Source organism: Aquarana catesbeiana, linkage group LG01 (genome assembly GCF_042186555.1).
Source record: "Aquarana catesbeiana isolate 2022-GZ linkage group LG01, ASM4218655v1, whole genome shotgun sequence".
NCBI lineage: Eukaryota > Metazoa > Chordata > Amphibia > Anura > Ranidae > Aquarana > Aquarana catesbeiana.
In genome coordinates, this window is record NC_133324.1 from 391,742,111 (window position 1) to 391,751,279 (window position 9,169).

The 9,169-nt window shown below is 45.4% G+C and overlaps 1 protein-coding gene across 1 annotated transcript in view; it reads right to left on the reverse strand.

Moving 5' to 3' along the window:
* LOC141147157 (annexin A1-like) overlaps positions 1–3,555 on the reverse strand; it is a 51,508-nt gene extending 47,953 nt beyond the window's left edge. Inside the window, exon 1 of the mRNA XM_073634308.1 lies at positions 3,415–3,555. The gene's annotated coding sequence lies outside the window, so the exon portion shown is untranslated. The remainder of the gene's footprint in view (positions 1–3,414) is intronic.
* Positions 3,556–9,169: the final 5,614 nt, after the last annotated feature.

Consider the following 9,169-nt stretch of genomic DNA (forward strand, 5'->3'; position numbering starts at 1 on the left):
ATGGGAGAGCTACGGAAGATGGCAGGAGTTGGGGGGGGGGGAGAAGGACATCCCCTCTTGCTGCTTGTAAAAGCAATCCAGCGGCTAGTTAGATGCTAGGATTGCTTTTACAAGAGCCCACTGCTGGCTCTAAAAAAAATATGCTACCGGGATGATGCCTACAGCTGCAGGCATCATCCTGGTATAACCATCGAACATCCAGTGACCTACGGGTGCGTCCCTGGTCCCGAAGTGGCTTAAAGGAATTATAAAGTCTTGTTTTTTTCCTTATAAAGATAACAAAACATGTTGAAAACACTCTGTTGCAGTGGATTTGCATAGAGCAACCCAGATCCTCTTCTTCTTGGGTCCCTGTTCTGTGATCCTGGCCCCTCCCTCCTGTTCAGTGCCCCCACAGCAAGCAGCTTGCTATGGGGGCACCCAAGCTGAGTCCTAGCTCTCTGTTTCCATTCAGACAAGGAACCCTGACCTGGCCCTGCCTCCTCTCTCCCCTGAATGGCTAACTGACATTGATTGCTGCAGCAGCCAATGGCGTCGCTGCAGTGTCTCAGCCAATTAGGAAGAAGAATATTGACAGCTGAGACACTCTTGGACAACTCTGTACAGAAAGGGACCTCAGGTAAGTCTTAGGGGGCTGCTGCACACAGAAGGCTTTTTAGCTTAATGTAAAGAATGCATTAAGATAAAAAAAACCTTCTGCCTTTACAACTCCTTTAATATAGTCTGAGCCACGCATATGAAGTTCAGACCACATTTTAAGGCACCGATCTTTAGCGTGATGAAGTAAATCCTGTGCACATGTGCGGGGGGTTAGGTCATCGGGGGGCCCTGCCCTGGCATAAACCTCCTGCAAGCCCATTACATTAGAAAAAAAAATAGCAGTTAATACAGTTTTTAGCCTAACACATTAGGCATAAAAAAAAAAAATAAAAAAAAAAAAATTCACCAGTAAACTAATTGTTAAAATTCTTCCCAAGCACTTTAACGAAGTTCAGTGCTACTGGTTTTTGCTCTCTCAGTGCTGCTTCTCTGAACTTCTGGTCTTCACAGGAAAGAGTTAACAGTGGACAGTGCAGCCTCTAGCCAAACTGTTAGCTTGGAGGAGGGAGGAGCTAAAGAGTACATTGTCATCCCAGGCTATGGGGCTATGTTCTTCTATTCATGCACAGGAAGACATAACTAATCCCTGCATGCAAGGGTGACTTCTTAGAATGCTGCTAAAGAAGGGAGCCACCCTGAAATGGGAAACCTGGGGCAGTGATTGTGTCACCAAATTAAATACTGCATACTGAGTAAGTGATTACATCAGCTTCTAAAAAGTGTTTAAAAATCTGAGGATTTAATATCACTTTATGATGGGACCTAGAATTACAAGGCTTGCAAAGTGGCCACCGATACATAATCAGTCAAGCACATTCCTATTTATAATAAAAAAGTTAGACTGCCACCCTACCTACCAGTACAAATAGGTCTGCTGACCCCAGCATTACCAATCTTCCAGTAGTTACAGGCGCACAATTTGTGTGACTAGGATGTCCAATGCTGTTAACATACTGAGGCTCACGAGCCCATCCTTACCATAAGACACCATGCTGCTAGAAATTAACCCTTAAAGCTAATGGTCACCCAACAGCCATTTTGGGAAAGCATCTCACATTGCATAACGCAACTGCAGAAAACTGGCAATGAGACCCTTGGTCATTTCACAATTTTTTCTTTCCTGCCCAAATCTCTAAGTACAGTGTCTACTCATGGCTATTGGGACATATAGGGGTTGCTTTACTAAAGGCAACTAGACTGTGGACTTTGCGAAGTGCAGTTGCCCTCTGCAAGTGCAGTTGCTCCAGAGCTCAATAAAGCTAAGGCTTCACTTTGCAAAGAAAACTCAATCTTGTGCAAGGAAAAAAAAAAAAAAAAAACCTGCATTTTTGCTTGCACACGATTGGTTAACGGAAGTTAGAGCTTCTGCCTTATAGCTTTACGCCGGGAACCCTACTGCGCATGCGCAAGGCTGCACTCCTCTCTTCTACTGGCCCGGCCACCGGGGAAGGAGGAGGAAACCCCAGCGATGATGCAAATACCGATGGCTAAGGCTCCCAGAAGTGGAGACAGGATGCCTGTGAAAGACAGCCCCCCCCCCCAAAAAGGTGCATGATGTGGCACCGGAGGAGGGAAGAGTACAACGAGGAGAAGTTCCACTTTTCGGTGGAACTTCACTTTAACTACCTTATATGGTTAAAAAAAAAAAGGAGGGAATACAAAAACTCCCCTACTAAGTGATTTTTACTGATTCCTGAATAATCCCTTGTTCACACTGCCGTGACTTTGAATTCGGCATCCCTGCGTGACTTCATCGCGGCTTCCATGGGGCTCTTTTAACAGAAGTCAATGCAAGTCGCACCATAAGTAGTGCAGGAATCTTTTTCTAAGTCAGAGCGACTCGAGTTGCACCAATTAGAATGGTTCCATTATTGTTAATAGGGTGCGACAATACCAACATGGGTGTGCCTTTAAAGAAGTGTAAATCAAGCATACAGGTGTATTGTTTGGGGCGATGTATGGTGCTGCCAAGTTTGAGCCCTGGTTTACAATGCCGTGACTTGTCAAGCGACTTGAGAGTTCGAAGTCGCATCATTGTGAACCAGGGCTGAAACCTGGCAGCACCATACATCGCCCCAAACATTACCCCTGCATCCACGATTTACATTTTTTAAAGGCATGCCCATGTTGGTATTGTCGTTAATACTTTATTGACCTCTACTTAGTTTCATACCCGTCCTTTATAGGCAGTTTCTAGTAATATGTTAGAGGTCTGTTCTTCTCACTACATTGCTATAGAAACAACAGTTCTAGTTGAGTGTTTTCTGACCTCTCATTACAACAAACCTTTTTGCGAAAAAACTTTTTCTGCCTTTTTTGTTCCGTTTAAATATTTAAAATTCTTTGGTTAACCATATAATAACCTACAGATTATAAAAGATACAGATTGTTCATTTTTCGGAATGTTGTCGAAACTCCTAATACTTTTTCTAAATAGTTTCCCAAGTTTAGTAGATGGGTGTGTTTAATTCTGCATGACTCACTCTTAAAAACATGTATTTCCAGTACTGTTTCCATGGCAGGAAACCACAGAAAGAAGTTGTGCCAGCTTTTTAAACCATCTTTTTAATAGCCGTACATATTTTATATACTTTAATGTGATGCATATCACAGGTTTTAGGATGGTAAGGAAACAGTACTTAGCTTGACTGTTAGATATTAATGCCACGGCTAACTTTTTTTTTTTTTTCCCTCTTTCTCTTCTTAGATGTTAACTCAAACCTACAAAGTAGTACTGGAATATTGCAAATAAAGATGCAGCAAAGTTAAAAAACAGAAAAAAGTAAAAATAAATGTCTTTACATTGTTACTTACCGATCGAGAGGCTGGCTGCAGATGTCTGTGAAGAAAGACTAAGCAGAAGAATGCAGCCCTGGGCTTGTGATTTTATAAGGACGGTGAAAAAAAAAAAAAAGAAAAGCCACACCTAACAACGCAAGGATATTTTCTCCAGCTCTCTGACTGGCTGTTCCATGGTAAAGACGACATTTACAACTCCCAGAGAAGAAGTTCATGCCATGTCACACTCAGCTTTTTTTAAATTTCCCAAACTGTTAACAAACAATTTTATGTTAACACTCTCGATTTTTTTTTTCACTTTTTTTTTTTTTTTTTAAACAGAGTTGTGCAACACTAAGGCACGACGATACATTTTTATAGGGCTCATTAAAACCACATGAGCTGAACGGCATTTGCCAACGCAGTCCCAACAAGCTTGTTTTCTATGCTGTTCATTAACACCAATGTGCTGCGTTGGTATGCATTCAGGGCTCTTTCACAGCGAACGCAGCTGGATGCATTTTGAACTGCATTCAAACTGCATAGACAGCCCAAAACCAAGGTAATCCTATGGGCATAGTCCAAATCATTGCAGTTCAGCGCAAAAAAAAGGAAAGCAATCTCATGATGACAGGGAGGGAGAGAGGAGAGACTGTCAGAGGAGAGAGCAGAGCTGCAGATGACTAGGCACGTAAACTGACCACGGTAGTCAGGGCTCAGGAGCCATGATTATCGTGGTCAGCTGAGGCAGGGGGACTCAAGACAGTCATTCCCTTTTCACATAGAAAAGGGAATGGCTGATCGTGCAGACACTGTCCATCATACCAGGAAACCTTTGCATGCATTCCCAAATGCTTACGTCATTTGAGCTTGTCTAAATGGTGAAAAATCAGATCTCACCTTTTAACTTTAACCACTTCGGCCCCGGAAGATTTTACCCCCCTCCTGCCCAGAGCACTTTTTACAATTTGGCACTGCGTCACTTTAACTGACAATTGCGCGGTCATGCAATGCTGTACCCAAACAGCGTTCTTTCTTTCCCCACAAATAGAGCTTTCTTTTGGTTGTATTTGATCACCTCTGCAGTTTTTATTTTTTTGCACTATAAGCAAAAAAAGCGACAATTCTGTGAAAAAAAAAAAAATTTTGCTATAATATCTTCAAAAATGTTTAAAAAAAATTCTTCATCAGTTTAGGCCAATATATATTCATCTTCTTTTTTTTTTTACTAAAAATAACGCAATAAGCGTATATTGATTGGTTTGTTCAAAATTTACAGCGTCTACAAATTATGGGAAAGATTTATGGCATTTTTATTATTATTTTTTACTAGTAATGGCAGTGATCTGCGATTTTTAGCGGTACTGCGACAGACAGATTGGACACTTGACACATTTTTGGGACCATTGACATTTATACAGCGATCAGTGCTATAAATATGCACTGATTACTGTGTAAATGTTACTGGTAGGGAATGGGGTTAAATGTGTTCCCTAGATGTGTTCTAACTGTATGGGGATAGGACTGACTGGGGGAGGAGACATATCGCTGTTCCTACTTAGTAGGAACAAACGATATGTCTCCTCTCCCCTGACGGAACAGGGATTTGCTTGTTTACACACACACACAAATCCCCATGCTGGCTCTCGTGCATGCGATTGCGCCCGCCGGCCACGCGCATCGGGTCCCCTGATGTGCAGCAGGCGTGCTCCCTCTGGCGGCTCTTAACACCCATACGGGGTTTCGCCCAGGAGAGCAATTCTACAGCAGTATATCTACGTGAGCCAGTCGGGAACCGGTTAAAGCCCAAATGTAATTTCATTGCAAATCCCTAAGCTTTTAATGTTCCTGCAGCCTGTAAAAAAAAAAAAACGAAAAATGCAAATGAGTAACATCCCTAAACCCTGGGGAATCACTGTTAGACCAGCACAAGAGTATATAATTACATATCAGGATCAGCATGTGGACGGGGCTTATGGTTAGCTATGGAGCAGTGGAAACGTTCTTTTTACTGTGCCGAGTAATCAGCTGTGGAAAATATGGTTAAACTTTCTTCAAGCATCAACTGTAGCAAGTTGGCACTTGTCCTTACCGAACATAATGCAGTACTTTCAGTACTGCAGTAGGCATACAATGCTTACATTCAGTAGGTTGACAGAAGCTTGGTTTTTAAACCCTTTATGACAGAAGGTAAGACCAGTCCTAGCACCTGAATGCAATTTATCAACTTTGACATGTGTTAATAAGGCTGGGTTCACACTGGTCCGACAAACGCTCCAACATTGGGAGCTCATGTCGCATGACGTGTGAAATTTAATGTTTCCCTATGGGAGCCATCCTAACTGGTCCGTCACAAGTCGTTCCGACTTTAGAAATGCTCCCTGTACTACTTTGGTCTGACTTTGATCCTACTTCAGCCCATTGACTATCACTGAAGTCGGATCAAAGTCGGATCGCTGTCTCGCATGATCCGACTTCTGCATGCGACTTGTGCTCAGATGATCTTAAGGGGGAACTCCGCAACAAATTTTAAATAAAAAATCAGCATGGGTTCCCTCTCCAAGAGCATACCAGGCCCGTGGGTCTGGTATGGACCTTGAGGGGAACCCCCTACGCCGAAAAAACGGCGTGGGGGTCCCCCCCAAATCCATACCTGACCCTTATCCGAGCACGCAGCCCGGCCGGTCAGGAATGGGGGTGAGGACGAGCGAGCACCCCCCCCCCCCTGAACCGTACCAGGCCGCATGCCCTCAACATGGGGGGTGGGTGCTTTGGGGCAGGGGGGCGCCCTGCGGGCCCCCCCACACCTTGTCCCCTGGCCGTTGGTTGTCGGGGTCTGCGGGGGGGGCTTATCGGAATCCAGGAGCCCCCTTTAATAAGGGGGCCCCCAGATCCCGGCCCCCCACCCTTTGTGAATGAGTACAAGGTGCCCCCCCTGCCCCAAAGCACCCACCTCCCCATGTTGAGGGCATGCAGCCTGGTACGGCTCAGGAGGGGGGCGCTCGCTTGTCCCCACCCCCATTCCTGACCGGCCGGGCTGCGTGCTTGGATAAGGGTCTGCTATGGATTTGGGGGGGACCCCCACGCCGTTTTTTCAGCGTAGGGGGGTTCCCCTTAAGGTCCATACCAGACCCAAGGGCCTGGTATGCTCTTGGAGGGGGAACCCATGCCGTTTTTTTTATTTAAAATTTGTCCCTCAAGATTCATACCAAACACAGTGCCGGGCATTGCCGGGATTCAAGTCGGATCACCTGAAACATTGAACAGAAACACACCGGACTCCGGACTGCAAACTGCAGCTGCACCTGCACATATGTGAACCCGGCCTCAAGCAAAGAGAAAAAGATACAATGCAGGAGTGCCCAACCTTTTGAAGAGAGAAGGCCACTTAAGCGACTTGGTACCCGGTCGCGGGCCACAATGAGCAGAGCGGGCAGATGACAAGTCCATGTCCACTCCGCATATGCAGAGCAGACACAGCCCACTCTACTCTATGGGCCCTCCAATCTAATTAACCCAGATGGAAGAGGACGTATCCCCTTGTGATTTTTTTAGCAGATCAGATTGGAGGTAGGTGGGTGTAAATGGACACAAGTCTGTTTACATCTGCCACTCCATAGAGGGTCTAATTAGGTCCTGAAAAATGGGCCCAACTGATCATGTGAAAGGGGCCTGAGGCTACTTTTACACTGATGCGCTGCGGTTTACCTGCACTGTGGGTGCAGCGCAGCGCACCTGTAGCTTTCCTACAGGTTATCTGCACTTTGCCATAGACTTCTATTATATCCTCAGGTGTGGTGCTTTTTCTGTAAGTGGACAAATACTCCTGCATTCAGCCTGCACCTGCGGATCAGTTTGAAAGTAGCCCAGAGTAACCAGCACAGAAAACAGATATGCCCATTGCTATTTGTTTTTAATTAAAAACCGACCACAACCTTCACTTTGGCCGCATTCACACCTGAGCGCATCGTTTTCAGGTTTTTTTTTCGGGTGTTTTTTTTAGGGCGTTTTTGCACGTTTTGAGGTCCAAAAGGTCACCAATGTAAAAAGGAGTAAAACGCCTGTAATCTGCCTGAAAAGAAGCTTGTGTACTTTTTTGAGCTTCAGGCGACAGAAAGTGCAGATGTGAACAGGAGCCATTTAAATTAATGGGATTTTGCTTGTTGGGCATTTTGGAACTTTTGAGTCGAGCGTTTTATGAGCCGAAAATGCTCAGGTGTGAATGCAGCCTTTAGCAATCACCCTGCAGTTGGCTGTGCCTGCTGTTGCTGTCCCAGGCAGAGTGCATTTGCAACACTCCCCGTGACAGAAGGTGGCGCTATACTGGAAGCATCGGCTCTGCTCTCTACTGCAGCTGTATGCTTCCTCTACTGCTGGCTCTGTTCTCAACACTGATGCTTTGGAATGGTGGGTCAGTAACCCATAATCTGGGCTTGCTAAACCGCCATCACAGAGCAGGAGGTGGCGGGCCACATCAGAGGGCTAGTGGTTGGGCACCCCTGATATAATGCATCTTACTCTCCATTCAAAAGGAGAAAACACAAACAGTCAGGCTGTACAGCGACTGATCACAGTGATAGTATTGTATAGGCTAATAATACAGCATTCATAAAAAGTTCTCAAAGTAACCAATTCAAATATACACGATATTGTCAAAAGTATTGGGACACCTGCCTTTACACGCACATTAACTTTAATGGCATCCCAGTCTTAGTTCGTAGGGGTCAATATTGAGTTGGCCCACCATTTGCAGCTACATCTTCAACTCATCTGGGAATGCTGTCCACAAGGTTTAGGAGTGTGTCTATGGGAATGTTTGACCATTCTTCCAGTAGCACATATGTGAGGTCAGGCACTGATTTTAGACAAGGCGGCCTGGCTTGCAGTTTCTGCTCAAATTCATCCCAAAGGTGTTCTATCAGGTTGAGGTCAGGACTCTGTGTAAGTCACGTTCCCACACCCCAAACTCGCTCATCCATGTCTTTATGGACCTTGCTTTGTGCACTGGTGTGCAGTCATGTTGGAACAGGAAGGGGCAGTCCCCAAACTGTTCCCACAATGTTGGGAGCATTAAATTGTCCAAAATGTCTTGACAAGCTGACACCTTAAGGCATTGTTTCTCAACCGGGGTTCCGCGCCAATCTACCCGTCAATCACAGACAGCTGACGGGTAGATCGAGTCTAAGTCAACATGCAGAGTAGCACAGGAAGCGGCCGTAATAAAAACTCTCATAACGCGATCCTTCCCGCCGGCTCCTTCTTTCCTCCCATCCACCCCAGGTGCTTGTATGTGACATCACCTGGGGTGGATGGGAGTAAAGGAAGGGGCGGCGGGAAGGATCGTGTTATGAGAGGTCTTATTACAGCCGCTTCCCACACTACTCTACATTTGAAACTGCTGCTGCCGCTCGTGCCCTATACCATGCTGTATACCCGTGCCCTGTACCCTGAGCCATGCTATTATTATACAGGATTTATAAAGAGCCAACAGTTTGCGTAGCGCTTAACAAAATAAAGGCAAACATTACGGTTACATTACAATTTGGCTTCTTTAAAGAGAAGGATTTTCAGGGATCGTCTAAAGATGAATAGATTAGAGGACAGTCGGACAGATTGGGGTAGGGAGTTCCAAAGGATGGGAGAAGCTCTGGAGAAATCCTGGAGGCGAGCATGGGAGGAGGTCACAAGGGAGCTAGAGAGTAGGAGGTCTTGGGATGACAGAAGAGAGCAGCTTGGTTGGTATTTTGGAACTAGGTTAGTGATGTAGCTGGGGGCAGAGTTATGGATAGCT